This window comes from Balaenoptera ricei, chromosome 9 (assembly GCF_028023285.1).
Source record: "Balaenoptera ricei isolate mBalRic1 chromosome 9, mBalRic1.hap2, whole genome shotgun sequence".
Lineage (NCBI taxonomy): Eukaryota > Metazoa > Chordata > Mammalia > Artiodactyla > Balaenopteridae > Balaenoptera > Balaenoptera ricei.
In genome coordinates, this window is record NC_082647.1 from 35,267,154 (window position 1) to 35,283,964 (window position 16,811).

The following is a 16,811-nucleotide window of genomic DNA, read 5'->3' on the forward strand; positions in this document are numbered from 1 at the left end:
GTGATATTCCCACCTGCTTTGATCCTCCTAATGTACATGGTAGAAGTTGCAGGAATAGGGTTGCTCAGTGTTGGAGTGTTGTAGGCTCTAGAATCATGCATTCCTGCATTTGAATCCTGGCTTCATCATTTATAAGCTGTGAGATATTAAGCGAATTCCCTCAGCCCCAGTTTCCTTATCTGTAAAATGCCAATAATAAGAATTGCACCTGCCTCATGGGATGTTTATGAACATTAAATAGACAGTATAGTGTATATAAAACAATATCATGCCTGGCATGTAGTCCAGTAAATGTTGGCTAGTGTGCTTCATTTTCTTCATTTGCAAAATGGAGGTAGTAATACTACCTACCTGTAGTGCATTCAATGGTGGCCTCCAAAAAATATGTCCAGGTCCTAATCCCTGGATCCTGTGAATGTTACTTTAATTTGGAAAACGGTCTTTGCAGATATAATTAAGCTAAAGATCTTGAGATGAGGAGATAGTCCTGGAATATCAAGGTAAGCCCTAAATCCAATGACAAGTATCCTTAGAAGGGATTCTCCCCAAGAGTCTTCAGAGGTCGTGCATCTTTGCTGGATTTGAGGGCTCTAGCCTCCAAAATTTTGAAAATGGGTTTCTGTTTTTTAAGCTTTCAACTTGTGGCAATTTGTTATAGCATCACAAAGAAGCTAGTACGCTGTGTCACAGGATCGTTGTGAGAACTGAAGAAGTTAATGTACACTAAGCTCTTGGTGCCTGTACATAGTGCATAATATGAAGATCAGTTATGTTGTGGTTGTTCTTAGCAGCCGGCCTCTAACTCAGTTGTATATCTGTAGTCACATGGCCTCTGACTGGGAAGACATTGTCAAATTAAATAAAGAAAGCCCCATGGTTCATTTCTTCAATCTAAACTTTAAGCTGATTTGTTTTCCTTTAATTTGTCTACAGTAATTCCTTTAGGAAATCTATTGCTCTGCTGCTAATTTGAACTGTATTTGTTATTAAGTGCTCTAGGATTGCAGAACCAAGGGCACTGTAGCGATGTGAGAATGTATTGTTCTCTGTTATATTCCAAAGGGATGTTTTAATGACCAAGTTTCAAGCTAAGCTCATAATTTCTAGGGTTTTGTTTTTTTTAACTTCCAATGTTCCTGCTCCTTTAAAAGAATTGATTTTTTTCCAAATTTGAATCTCATTCAACACAGTAATATTTTATTTTATTTATTTTTAACATCTTTATTGGAATATAATTGCTTTACAATGTTGTGTTGGTTTCTGCTGTATATCAAAGTGAATCAGCTATATGTATACATATATCCCCGTATCCCTTCCCTCTTGCATCTCCCTCCCATGCTCCCTATCCCACCCATCTAGGTGGTCACAAAGCACAGAGCTGATCTCCCTGTGCTATGCGGCTCGTTCCCCCTAGCTATCTGTTTTACATTTGGTAGTGTATATATGTCAATGCCACTCTCTCACTTCATCCAGCTTACCCGTCCACCTCCCCATGTCCTCAAGTCCATTCTCTACGTCTGTGTCTTTATTCCTGTCCTACCCCTACATTTTTCAGAACCTTTTTTTTTTTTTTTTAGATTCCATATATATGTGTTAGCATACAGTATTTGTTTTTCTCTTTCTGACTTACTTCACTCTGTATGACAGACTCTAGGTCCATCCACCTCAATAAACTCAATTAATTTGTAATTGAGTTACAAATAACTCAATTTCTTTTTATGGCTGAGTAATATTCCATTGTATATATGTGCCACATCTTCTTTATCCATTCATCTGTCGATGGACATTTAGGTTGCTTCCATGTCCTGGCTATTGTAAATAGTGCTGCATTGAACATTGTGGTACATGACTCTTTCTGAATTATGGTTTTCTTGGGGTATATGCCTAGTAGTGGGATTGCTGGGTCATATGGTAGTTCTATTTTTAGTTTTATAAGGAACCTTCATATTGTTCTCCATAGTGGCTGTATCAATTTACATTCCCACCAACAGTGCAAGAGGGTTCCCTTTTCTCCACACCCTCTACAGCATTTATTGTGTGTAGATTTTTTGATGCTGGCCATTCTGACCAGTGCGAGGTGATACCCCATTGTAGTTTTGATTTGCACTTCTCTAATGATTAGTGATGTTGAACATCCTTTCACGTGTTTGTTAGCAATCTGTATATCTTCTTTGGAGAAATGTCTATTTAGGTCTTCTGCCCATTTTTGGATTGAGTTGTTTGTTTTTTTGATATTGAGCTGCATGAGCTGCTTATATATTTTGGAGGTTAATCCTTTGTCAGTTGCTTCATCTGCAAATATTTTCTCCCATTCTGAGGGTTGTCTTGTTTATGGTTTCCTTTACTGTGCAAAAGCTTTTAAGTTTCATTAGGTCCCATTTGTTTACTTTTGTTTTTATTTCCATTTCTCTAGGAGGTGGGTCCAAAAGGATCTTGCTGTGATTTATGTCATAGAATGTTCTGCCTATGTTTTCCTCTAAGAGTTTTACAGTGTCTGGCCTTACATTTAGGTCTTTAATCCGTTTTGGGTTTATTTTTGTGTATGGTGTTAGGGAGTGTTCTAATTTCATTCTTTTACATGTACCTGTCCAATTTTCCCAGCACCACTTATTGAAGAGGCTGTCTTTCTCCATTTTATATTCTTGCTTCCTTTATCAAAGATAGGGTGACCATAGGTGCGTGGGTTTATCTCTGGGCTTTCTATCCTGTTCCAATGATCTGTATTTCAACACAGTAACATTTTAGAAGTATTCACTTAAAGCTTCACTCATACAGTATGTCTGAGTGATAAATTAAAAGCAAGAATGTCATCCACTTAACATGCTCTCTGTGCAGTGGCAGAGCCAGATGACATTACGTTTGTATTTTCCAGGATGCATACAGAGCATGACACTGCTCTACATTTTTTGATAAATAATTTAGGTTATCCTTATACAAATCACCCTTTTACCCTATCAGTTGAGGACTGTGGCTTGCTACTTTAACTAACCAGCCAATTAATTCATTAGAAAGAACAAATTGTTTCACTGACTAATCTGACAATTCATCCATAATGGTTGGACTGCACATGTGGACACACCTAGAGAAAAGCACTGGGGTAAGCATCTGCTCCATCCCCAAGTCATGGGCACCTGATGTTCTATATCCATCCAATAAGCTGAGCTCTATGGAAGAAAGAAAGAAAGAGGGCCATGGAGAGCAAATCACTGGCCCTCCAAATTCCCAAGGGTCTCGAATTACAGTAAGAAAGAAAATCAATCAGGGTGTTTCTCTATTTTCTTGTTAGAAAGGGACCACACAGAGTGAACATCAGTAACAAAATACAACTGTGAAAACAAGATTTTGGCAGGAAAGAGAGGTGTGAGGAGGAAGGTGAGAAGGGCATATTTGGAGGTATTCCACCTCATTTTCCCTGGGAATGGTTGGTGAGCCAACAACATAAATCAAAAAAATGCTTAAAAACATTCATTATCTTGGAAGATCATGTGTTACACATATATGAGGTCAAACCTGGTGCTCTATGAAAGAACAAGTGAATGTGTTTTAGGTGTGCTTGAATTATCAAGAAATGAAAAATTTTTACTTTTTTTCCTAAAAAAGGAAAAAAGACCCTACTGAGTAATATATTTCAAAACCCATGTGAGTAAACAAAATTCCAGAACTCATTTGTTTTTCCTTAAGTACTTGAAAACCAAGGACAGGAGAATATCATTTCTGAATATATTATTAAACTTTATTTAGAAAACAAAGCTTGTTTTCTCAAAAAAAAAAAAAAATTCTTCCAACAGTGTAGAATTTTCCACATACCTGTAAAAATGCAGGGTACTCTAAGTGCATGCTAAAGTAGTTTGAAAATAATTTGTTTCTTATCAGTATATTCCAGTGATTTGTTTCATAATCATATTTGATACAGAATTCAGTGAAAGTAATGGTGGTGAATACCTATATAACATGGGCAAAATATTACTTCTAAAATGGTAAATGAAAACTTGTAAAATATCAGACTTCAGATGAAAGTCATGTCTATTAGAAAAGGTAAACATTAGCTTTGGAAGAACAAATGGAATGTTTCTTAACAGGTTTGGCAAGATGAGTGGAAAGTATTTCTCATAAACATTTTTTTCTGAACAAGGGATAATTTGTGAAGGGATAAATTAGTGTAGGAAAAACAAGTTGGGAATAGATTGTAAGCAACAGTTTAATGAGTAAACCATCCACAGATTCCCAGAAACTGTTAGGCACTGAGAGAACTTGTCACTAAATATATGGTAGTGATTACCTTGAAAACCTCATCCAACTCAGAAACATACAGTTCATTATCCCTAATGTTATTTTTCTGAGTATTTTTGCATGTGTAAAAAATTTGCCCAGAGCCTGAAGACTGTAATTTTCCTTTCATAAATACATGGATTATCTGTGTGTTTGGTTTTTACAAACACTAGTGAGCAGTCATAATTCAGACAGGCACATTTTTATGATAGCTATTTCCAATTATTGAGCAGAATAATCGATAATATGAACTTTAATATTTATCATATGCTTGTCATTAGGCTAGAAGGAAATATTGAGAAATATGACATGACTGCTGTTTTTAAGAAGTTTACTCATTTCATTGAAGAATTAAAAATAACACACCTAAAATAAATAATAAGTATGTGTCATTTATAAGTGCTATAAAAGTTCAAAGAAGGGAGAATAAAGATGGTATTTAGGGAAGACTGAGATTATGCTGACATGCAAGGACTTAAATATGTTTGTGATTTTCAAAAGAGGGAGAATATCAGCCTTTTCGAAGTGGAGAGGAAGGGTGTTATATGAAAAAAAAACATCTTCGATATTACAACAATTTTATATTTAAGAAGAGATCAAAACCAGTGACTTTGGCTTTCATGATGCAAATCAAGGAAAGTAAAGCTTTACAAATCCCTATCTAGTAGGATAAACAAAAACTATGATTCTTAATGGGGTGAGGGAAAGAGGGGCATATCAGAATCTCTCCAGGCAACAGAAATTTTGGTACCATGGTTGAGAAACACTGGAGGAGGGAGCAAAGTAGATGGAGATGCATTCCCGGTGGAGATGAGGCGAGAGAGAGAGAAAGTGGAAAAGACCTTGAAATGTGTGGAATAAGGTGAAGATATGGGAGTGGAAAGGGGTGCTGGTAGATAGAGAGACCATTGAAAAATAAAGTGCCAGGCTAACATGACTGTACTTGATTTGATGGACAACAAAGAGCCATATTTGATTCTTAAGCATAGGAGTGTTAAGATGGGTGGAGTTCAGGAAAGCTAGTCTACCTGACATAGATACACAGGGTGAAAATGAAAGATTGAGAGAGAAGAAAGTGGAAGAAGATAGATGAGTTAGAAACATCTGGGATATTTAGCCATGATGAGCCAGGGTTGGGGATAAAGTGAGGTAGTAGACTTTCTTCTGTCCCAAAGAAGATATAAAGGTATGACTTCAAGTCTGGAAAACTAAAAGGACTTATTGATACTTACCTGATCATGAGGGTGATTTTCCCAGGGTGAGGTTTATGCATTACACTCCAGATATACCGAACCCTGCAATTTCTCCAAATGTGGGAAACTCTACTTCATAGTTTGTGGTGGTGGGTGATTGTGTTCTCACTTTCCCTTAAGGAAAATAAAAGATTTATTGTAACCATGCCCACACTCTTAACCTTACTTCCTCAGAGTGCATGCAGGTCTGTTCTTTTCATGCACTTAGAAGGGCAGTTAGTTGGAAAACATGGTCAATAGTTGAAGGTGCAACCCAATTTCAAGGGCTTAGTATATTTCATGCTGTGGTGTAATTTCTTCATCTGGGTTGGCATTCTCCTTGTTTTACTTTGGTAAAAATATTTAGTACTAAATTATAAAAATAAGATTCAGTTTCCTCCTTCCAGTTATGTCTATCATGGTCAGGTAAACTCAAGAATGGTTAAATAAAGTGTTTTTGCCCACATGTATATGGAATGCAAATAAGTAAAAGTCTTTTCATTTTTCATTTGTGTGCCTCTTCCAACATGTGGCCTTCTCTGGCTGGTAGTTATTGAGAATCATACTTCAGAATCTTAAGACAAATGGTATTGAAGGGTCCCTTCCCACTTTGTGGTTTCCTACTTTTCCTCTGTAGCTCTGAAATTTGTCCAGAAATCTGTGTTGGCTGGCATCTGGAGAAGTTACCAATTGTGGATCCAAAGTTGTCTACTAAAAGAGGGCATGGAGAAACAAGAATTTTTCATGCCTGTCCAGCTCGTAAATTGAGTAGCTACACCCTATATAGGCAGCCTGGGAGAATTAGGTGGAAGAATTTACAAATGTATATTTTCAATCTCACTGTTTCCCACAGTATTCTTAATTAAAGTCAGATCTGTTGTCCCAAGTTATTTTTACCTTGGCATTTTGAGGTATGATTTTAAGTGCCAGTAGTGTGATTGTTTCCACAGTACTGTGACATTTATTTTCTTAAAAAAACAGAACAAAACAAAACAAAACACTTGTGGGCCACTCCAAGGACTCTGTACTGTCAGTGTCATTTTTAGTGGTGTCAAAAAAGCCACTGCCAGTTTTGACAAAGAAGACAAGTCTACAAATATAATCACCATTGCTGCCCAAGTCACCAGAGAACATGGTAGTGTTTGAAAGAGCTAGAAATAAATTATTTAGTACTTAGCGTGCCTTTGTATTCAACATGCCACCACCAGGATAAAGTGGTTGACCTCTACTGAAAGAAGCAATTAATCAGAAAATACACACACACAGAAACACAGTTTCCAGCTGCCAGTGATTTCATTGGATTTGAATAGGGTTTCAGCTGGAATCTGATATTTTGAAGAAAGCAATGAAAAACAGGAGAAAATAGCAGATTAAGAAGAAGGAGGAGCAAAGAAGAGGATGGGAGCTAGGAGTGACAGTAACTGCTGATGTCTTTGACAATTCAGTTTCTACACCCCCCAAATTAAGACAAAACAGGAAGAGGAAAAGTCAACTCTGCAAGTACAATACTTTCTGTGTAACAACCTCACAATAAATTGCTAGAGTTAACAACCTGTAACAACTAACAGCTTATATCTAAGTCGTAGGATTGGGAGTAGAGTGGAGATTGCTTAAATAAAACATTTTTCCCAAAGAGTTGAGTAAAATAACGTAAGGAATAAGGGTCAAGGCTCAGCAGCAGGCGAGGAAGATTGTGACCCTTTGGGCATAGAAGTCAATACCAGTATTTGGGAAGAGACCAGAGAAAAGGTAAATAAAGGCCAGTTCACATGGGCAGGAAATGACCCAACCTTTCTGCAGGTCAAGTCCTCATCAAGGTGCTAAGGGCAAGCCTCTGAGGCTCTTCATTTCTGCACCTAGGAATCTTCTTTGAAACATGGCACAGTTGCTCCTTCTTCATTTCCTTCATCACCACCCCAAAGACAGCCACAACTAAAACGTGGAGGGAAGAGGTAGGGGAGAAGTGAGGAGGAGTAGAAAACTGGTCAAAGGGGAAGAGGAAGAGAAAATTCTAAGAACCAGACAACAGCTTCTTCCTTCCCAGCTCCAGCCTGTTCTGGGGAGAAGGGAGGAGAATAGCTTGGCATTGGGTGTGAGATTTACATTTTAAACTTAAGCGGCTAATTCTTGAACGCCAGAAATAGACTGTTCTAATAGCCAAAAATTGCAGAAAAGTTATAGAATCTGGCTAAAACCCTGTTTAAGAAAGACAAGAGGGAGGAGATTCAATATAGAACAGTTGACATTTATTTTAAAAGATATAATTTTCATGTTTATTGAGACTACTCACTAAAACAGTGCTATGGACTGAATGTTTGTGTCCCCCTAAAATGTGTAAGTTGAAATCCTCATCCCCAAGGTGATGGTATTAGGAGATGGGGCCTTTGGGAAGTGATAACGTCATGAGGATGGAGCCCTCATGAAAGGAATTAGTGCCTTTCTAAAAGAGATCTCAGAGAGCTCTCTTCCCCCTTCCACCATGTGAGGACACAGGGAGAAGATAGTTGTCTGAGAACCAGGAAGTGGCCCTCACCAGACCCCAAATCTGCCCATAAATTCCTGTTGTTTATTAGTTACCCAGTCTATGGTATTTTTGTTATAGCAGCTTGAATGGACTAAAACAAGCAGTGTATCTTTGCTAGTGAAGAGATATTTTCTTACACATTCCTTGTCAATTAGCAGCATGATACTATGTCTTTGGTGTCTATCTGATCCTGTTGTTTCACAGACCCCCTTCCTGAAACCTGCTCTCTGTGTCTACATTCACTATAACTCCATTCTTGACTAAATTTTAAAAACGTTTTTATTGAGATATAATTCACATACCATACAATTCACCCAAAATTTATTATTCAATGGTTCTTAGTATAACACAGAGTTGTATACAATTTTATATTAGCACAAGCAATTTTATAACATTTTCATCACCCCAAAAAGAAATACCACACTCCTTACTCATAATTTCCCATCCCCATCACCCCCCACAGGCAACGAACCCTAAGCAATCTACTTTCTATCTCCATATATCTTCCTATTTTGGACATTTTATATAAATGGAATATGTGGTCCTTTCTGAATGACTTTTTCACTTACCATAATGTTTAAAGGTCCATCAAAGTTGTAGCAAGAACTAGTATTTGATTTCTTTTTATTGTCAAATGCATTGATTGTAAGGATATACCACATTTTGTTTATCCATTCATCAGTTAGTGGACATTTGGAATGTTTCCACTTTTGGTTTTTATGAATAATGCTACTATTAATATTTGTGTAAGTTTTTATGTTAACTATGTTTTTGTTTCTCTCAGTTATATGCCTAGTAGTAGAATTGTTGAGTATATGGTAACTCTATATTTAACCCTTAGAGGTAATACCAGACTGTTTTCCAAAGTGACTGTACCATCTTACTTTTTTTTCTATCAGTGTGTAATAGTTTTAATATCTCCAATTCTTTTTTTTTTCTTAATGTTACTGTTTTCTATTTTTTTTAATTTTATTTATTTATTTATTATTATTATTATTATTATTATTATTATTATTATTTTTGGGCTGTGTTGGGTCTTCGTTTCTGTGCGAGGGCTTTCTCTAGTTGTGGCAAGCGGGGGCCACTCTTCATTGCGTTGCGCGGGCCTCTCACTGTTGCGGCCTCTCTTGTTGCGGAGCACAGGCTCCAGACGTGCAGGCTGAGTAGTTGTGGCTCACGGGCCCAGTTGCTCTGCGGCATGTGGAATCTTCCCAGACCAGGGCTCGAACCCGTGTCCCCTGCATTAGCAGGCAGATTCTCAACCACTGTGCCACCAGGGAAGCCCTCTCCAATTCTTAACAACACTTACTATCACTTTTCTTTTTCATTATATTCATTCTAATTTATGCAAAAGTATCTTCTGATTTTGATTTCCATTTCCCTGATGGAAATTATGTGGGCTAATTATGTGAGCATCTTTTTATGTGCCTATTAGCCATTTGTATCTCTTTGTTGTAGGAATGTCTATTCAGATTTTTTGCCCATATTTTAATTATGTCTTTTTATTACTCAGTTGTAATAGCTCCCTATATATTCTAGATACAAGTTCCTTATGAGATATATGGTTTGCAAAGTTTTTTTTCCCATTCTGTAGGTTGTCATTTCACTTTTTTGATGGTATCCTTTAAACTACAAAAGGTTTTAAATTTTTGTCTATTTATCTATTTTTGTTGTTGTTGCTTATCCTTTTACTATCATATTTAAGAGAAAATTGCTTAATCCAAGGTCATAAAAATTTATGCCTATATTTTCTTCTAAGAGTTTAATAGTTTTAGCTTTTATATTTAGGTCTTTGATCCATTTTGAGTTAATGCTTACATATGGTGTAATATATGGGCCCAACTTTATTCTTTTGCATATAGATATCCAGTTGTTCTAGCACCATTTGTTGAAAAGATTATTCTTTCCTCCACTGAACTGTCTTGGCACCAACTAATTTTAACCTGAGTTTTCTATTGAACTTTTCATACTATGCTTTTGACCTTAGCTCCAAGTTCTTAGTACCTACATTATTTCTCACTATGAAATTTGGTTCTTGGACATTTTTGGGTAAATCACTCTCTTCCTTAATGGCTGGAAAACTATAGCTGCTGACTGGCAGTGGTTGCATCTCCCCAACTCCTCTAGCACTACCCACAGAAACCATTACAACCTGCTACTATACTGCCTCTAAATTATAGTTGGGCTCACTCCTGGTCCAGCCCACAGTTAATGATTAACAATCTGATTTCTTCAAAAGTTGCCTCTATAAAAATTATTCTCATATGTACCTCTCTAAGTTCAGCCCTTCTCTAAACCTAAATTTCGAATCCTCTGAATGGCATCCCATCACTACCTCAAACTCAAATATACAAAACTTGTGTTATCTATAAAACTTGTTTCAATTCCAGTGTTCCATTTTCCAGTTAAGGGAATCATCATTATCCTAATCAATAGGCCTGAAATCTCAAAGTCATTTCTGACACTTTGCTACCTTGGCTTCTGGTATAGCTACTTTTTTGTTTGTGTGACCAGTAAACAAATCAGAATTACCTTACTGTGAATTCAAATCTTCAGCAAAGGCTGTGTTAGTTTGCTAGGGCTGCTGTAACAAAGTACCATGGACTGAGTGGCTTAAACAGAAGAAATTTATTGTCTCAGAGTTCTAAAGGCTAGATGTCCAAGATCAGTGTCATGCAGGGTTAGCTCCTTCTGAGGTCTGTGAGGGAGAAATCTGTTTCATGCCTCTCTCTTAGCTTCTGGTGGTTTGCTGTCAATCTTTGGTATTCCTTGGCTTCTGCTGCATCACCCTGATCTCTACTTTTATCTTCACATAGCATTCTGTGTGTAAGTATTTATGTGTGTTTTTGTGTGTGTGATTGAATGTGCATGTGCCCAAATTTTCCATTTATATAAGAACACCAGTCATGTTGGATTAAGGGTCCACTCTACTCCTGTATGACCTCATCTTAACTTATTATAACTGCAGTGGCCCTGTTTCCAAATACAGCCCCATTTTGAGGTTCTGTGGGTTAGAACTTCAACATATGAATTGGGGGGAGATACACAATTCAACCGATAACAAAGATGAGAAGATGAAAAAAGATTAGAGAACCCTAGATAAACAATCTCCACTTCCCTGCTGTCAAAAACTTCAGAGCTGATCTGATTACTATACTTTGCAAACTTTGTTACATTCATAGATCAGGGTTTCCTGTGAAACAGACTCTGAGACTAAGATCTGCATATGGGAAGTTTTCTTAAGGATTAAAGATGCAAAGATTTTCCATCTATAGGTTTTTAAATAACTTGCAGACTCTGCAGAGCATACTCATGTAAGGCCTTAATATAAAGGCAAAAGATAAAGTGCTATAAGAGAAAGTACAAGCAAGCATTGGGGTAAGAAAGACATCCAGACGCTAGCTCCCAAGTGTCCTTCTACACACAAGCACTGTACTTTGGATCTAAATTGAAAAAGATCTGTGGGAGAAATGTTGTCTTTAGGAAAACTCAAAGCAGAAGTTCCCAATGAGGATTTTATGCCCTTCTGCTCATGCAGTTAAACCAGGCTGTTTAACCAGTTAAAACATTTAGAAACCATCAACAAACAAAAAAACTGATCCTGGGTGTTGTCAGGGAAGTTTCATCCTGCCATGAGTGAATCTATATTTATCTCTATATTCCCAACTATGCCTACCATAATCTTAGAAAGTTGTTAGTAAAAGTTGTCACTCTGTGAGTCGAATGATGGCCCCCACAAGGATACCTATGCCATGGATGAAGTGTGTGTGTGTAAGAGAGAGAGAGAGAGAAATATTTGATAGAAACTTACTAAAAAAATGATGGGTAAGAATTACAGTAGGACATATAAAAAGTGATGAAGGAGAAAAACCTACAACCAAGATTACTCTATCCAGCAACGATCTCATTCTGATTTGACAGAGAAATTAAAACTTTTACAGACAAGCAAAAGCTAAGAGAATTCAGCACCACCAAACCAGCTATACAACAAATGCTAAAGGAACTTCTCTAGGCAGGAAACAAGAGAGAAGGAAAAGACCTACAATTACAAACCCAAAACAATTAAGAAAATGGTAATAGGAACATACATATGGATAACTACCTTAAATGTAAATGGATTAAATGCTCCAACCAAAAGACACAGACTGGCTGAATGGATACAAAAATTAGACCCTATATATGCTGTCTACAAGAGACTCACTTCAGACCTAGGGACACATACAGACTGAAAGTGAGGGGATGGAAAAAGATATTCCATGCAAATGGAAATCAAAAGAAAGCTGGAGTAGCAATTCTCATACCAGACAAAATAGACTTTAAAACAAAGACTATTACAAGAGACAAAGAAGGCCACTACATAATGATCAAGCGATCAATCCAAGAAGATATAACAATTGTAAATATTTATGCACCCAACATAGGAGTACCACAATACATAAGGCAAATGCTAGCAGCCATAAAAGGGGAAATCGACAGCAACACAATCATAGTAGGGGACTTTAACACCCCACTTTCACCAATGGACAGATCATCCAAAATGAAAATAAATAAGGAAACACAAGCTTTAAATGATACATTAAACAAGATGGACTTAATTGATATTTATAGGATATTCCATCCAAAAACAACAGAACACACTTTCTTCTCAAGTGCTCATGGAACATTCTCCAGGATAGATCATATCTTGGGTCACAAATCAAGCCTTGGTAAATTTAAGAAAATTGAAATCATATCAAGTATCTTTTCTGACCACAACACTATGAGACTAGATATCAATTACAGGAAAAAATCTGTAAACAGTACAAACACATGGAGGCTAAACAATACACTACTAAATAACCAAGAGATCACTGAAGATTTCAGTGAGGAAATCAAAATATACCTAGAAACAAATGACAGTGAAAACATGACTACCCAAAACCTATGGGATACAGCAAAAGCAGTTCTAAGACGGAAGTTTATAGCAATACAATCCTACCTCAAGAAACAAGAAACATCTCAAATAAACAACCTAACCTTATACCTAAAGCAATTAGAGAAAGAAGAACAAAAAACCCCCTAAGTTAGCAGAAGGAAAGAAATCATAAAGATCAGATCAGAAATAAATGAAAAAGAAATGAAGGAAACAATAGCAAAGATCAATAAAACTAAAAGCTGGTTCCTTGAGAAGATAAACAAAATTGATACACCATTAGCCAGACTCATCAAGAAAAAACGGAAGAAGACTCAGATGAATAGAATTAGAAATGAAAAAGGAGAAGTAACAACTGACACTGCAGAAATACAAAGGATCGTGAGAGATTACTACAAGCAACTATATGCCAATAAATTGGACAACCTGGAAGAAATGGACAAATTCTTAGAAAAGCACAACCTTCTAAGACTGAACCAGGAAGAAATAGAAACTATAAACAGACCAATCACAAGCACTGAAATTGAGACTGTGATTTAAAATCTTCCAACAAACAAAAGCCCAGGACCACATGGCTTCACAGGCGAATTCTGTCAAACATTTAGATAACAGCTAACACCTATCCTTCTCAAGCTCTTCAAAAATATAGCAGAGGAACACTCCCAAACTCATTCTACAAGGGCACCATCACCCTGATACCAAAAACAGACAAAGATGTCACAAAGAAAGAAAACTACAGGTCAATATCACTGATGAACATAGATGCAAAAATCCTCAACAAAATACTAGCAAACAGAATCCAACAGCGCATTAAAAGTATAATTCAAAAGGATACAAGCAGAATAAGAGATATACCATGTTCTTGGATTGGAAGAATCAACATTGTAAAAATGACTATACTACCCAAAGCAATCTACAGATTCAATGCAATCCCTATCAAATTACCAATGGCATTTTTCACAGAACTAGAACAAAAAATTTCACAATTTGTATGGAAACACAAAAGACCCCGAATAGCCAAAGCAACCTTGAGAAAGAAAAATGGAGCTGGAGGAATCAGGCTCCCGGACTTCAGACTATACTACAAAGCTACAGTATTCAAGACAGTATGGTACTGGCACAGAAACAGAAATATAGATCAATGGAACAGGATAGAAAGCCCAGAGATAAACCCACGCACATAGGGTCGCCTTATCTTTGATAAAGGAGGCAAGAATATACAATGGAGAAAAGACAGCCTCTTCAGTAAGTGGTGCTGGGAAAACTGGACAGCTACATGTAAAAGAATGAAATTAGAACACTCCCTAACACCATACACAAAAATAAACTCAAAATGGATTAAAGACCTAAATGTAAGGCTAGACACTATAAAAGTCTTAGAGGAAAATATAGGCAGAACACTCTATGACATAAGTCACAGCAAGATCCTTTTTGACCCACCTCCTAGAGAAATGGAAATAAAAGCAAAAATAAACAAATGGGACCTAATGAAACTTAAAAGCTTTTGCACAGCAAAGGAAACCATAAACAAGACAAAAAGACAACCCTCAGAATGGGAGAAAATATTTGCAAATGAAGCAACTGTCGAAGGATTAATCTCCAAAATTTACAAGCAGCTCATGCAGCTCAATATCGAAAAAACAAATAACCCAATCCAAAAAGGGGCAGAAGACCTAAATAGACATGTTTCCAAAGAAGATATACAGATTGCCGACAAACACATGAAAGGATGCTTAACGTCACTAATCATTAGAGAAATGCAAATCAAAACTACAATGAGGTATCACCTCACACCAGTCAGAATGGTCATCATCAAAAAATCTACAAACAATAAATGCTGGAGAGGGTGTGGAGAAAAGGGAATCCTCTTGCACTGTTGGTGGGAATGTAAATTGATGCAGCCACTATGGAGAACAGTATGGAGGTTCCTTAAAAAACTACAAATAGAACTACCATACGACCCAGCAATCCCACTACTGGGCATATACCTTGAGAAAACCATAATTCAAAAAGAGTCATGTACCACAATGTTCATTGCAGCTCTATTTACAATAGCCAGGACATGGAAGCAACCTAAGTGTCCATCAGCAGATGAATGGATAAAAAAGATGTTGCACATATATACAATCGAGTATTATTTAGCCATAAAAAGAAACGAAATTGAGTTATTTGTAGTGAGGTGGATGGACCCGGAGTCTGTCATACAGAGTGAAGTAAGTCAGAAAGAAAAAAAAGGTTCTGAAAAACCTAGGGGCAGGAAAGGAATAAAAATGCAGACATAGAGAATGGACTTGAGGACATGGGAAGGGAGAAGAGTAAGCTGGGACGAAGTGAGAGAGTGGCATGGACATATATACACTACCAAATGTACATAGATAGCTAGATAGCTAGTGGGAAGCAGCCGCATAGCACAGGGAGATCAGCTCGGTGCTTTGTGACCACCTAGAGGGATGGGATGGGGAGGGTGGGAGGGATGGAGATGCAAGAGGGAAGAGATATGGGAACATATTGTATATGTATAACTGATTAACTTTGTTATAAAGCAGAAACTAACACACCATTGTAAAGCAATTACACTCCAATAAAGGTGTTAAAAAAAAAAAAAAAAAGAAAGTACAATAACAACAAACCAGGATACACAGTGCTTCAAGTCTCAGGCAAGTGACTAGTCAGAGGGGACAGGTCTCAGCCTCTGGGTTGGTACTTAAGTATAAAGTTCTAGTGCAAAAGCAGATTACTGAGTTTAAGGCAAGATGGCAAGTTCTTAGGCTGAGGTTCCCAGCAAGATTTTGTCACTGAACATAAAGTGCCTGGACCCAATCTGAGGGTAAAGGTCAAGGCAAAAACTCAGTATTAATGGCTTAAGCTGACAAAATGGAGATGAAAAGAACTGAGACTTGGAAGCAACATAAATATCTAGTCCCTGAGACTGAAGGAACCAAATTCCAGAGGGATCAGTGAGGGACTTTTAACAGCACATGGTAGGTCCCATGCAATGCAAAATTGTACAATACAAAATTGCAGCTAAAATTCTCTCCAGGGTTTGCCTGAGACAGTCTGGATTTGTCCTCGTTTTGCCTATTATCTCAGAGTCCCATTCCATTTAGAATCGTTCTAGACAAAACATCCAATTTTGAATGACGTATTATCTGGTCACATGACTTGGAGAATGGGAAAGCTGATTACTAAGGAGGCTTAATTTTTACCCACCTCTGCCAGAATTGGCTTGGGAACAACAGGTGAGACATGAGAAGCCGAGAGAAGGTGCATACGTTATGGCTGAATGAGGGAAAAAAGTGATCAAAGACCACCTACCTAGGCAGAGAAACATGTACTCTGATATCCCAGTATAGTTCTCTTTTGTTGTTTTTCTTTTAACAACACCAATACTAATGCCCTAGTTAATTATATAATGCTTCTCCCACTTTTTTGTTTTCTGTTTGGCAAGTGACTCTACTCTTTCCTAAATGAATCAGTGATTGGGATTGGATTAATTTAATTAAAATAACTGTTACCATGATGCAAAAAAAAAAAAAAATTATTGACTATCCAGTTACTTTAATGAGAAATGATTGTGTGACTGTGGTGCAAAGAAAGCGTGCAGTTGCATATAACTAAGTTTCTGTCAAAACAAAATGACATAAATCCAGTGAAATTATGAATTTTCTAATTTGCTTTAATTCAAGTGAATTCTATAACCTAAATTTGACATTCCCACTCTTGGGAAGCCGAATTCTTCAGAGATTGAACGTCTCAACTCCTTAGGCCAAGATAGAGCCTTTAATTGAAAAATAATTTTATTCTTTCTTTCTTGTTTTAAGAGGCAAAAAAATTAAAATCACTGTATTTTTTCTCTTCTAGTCCTAAGAGAGGT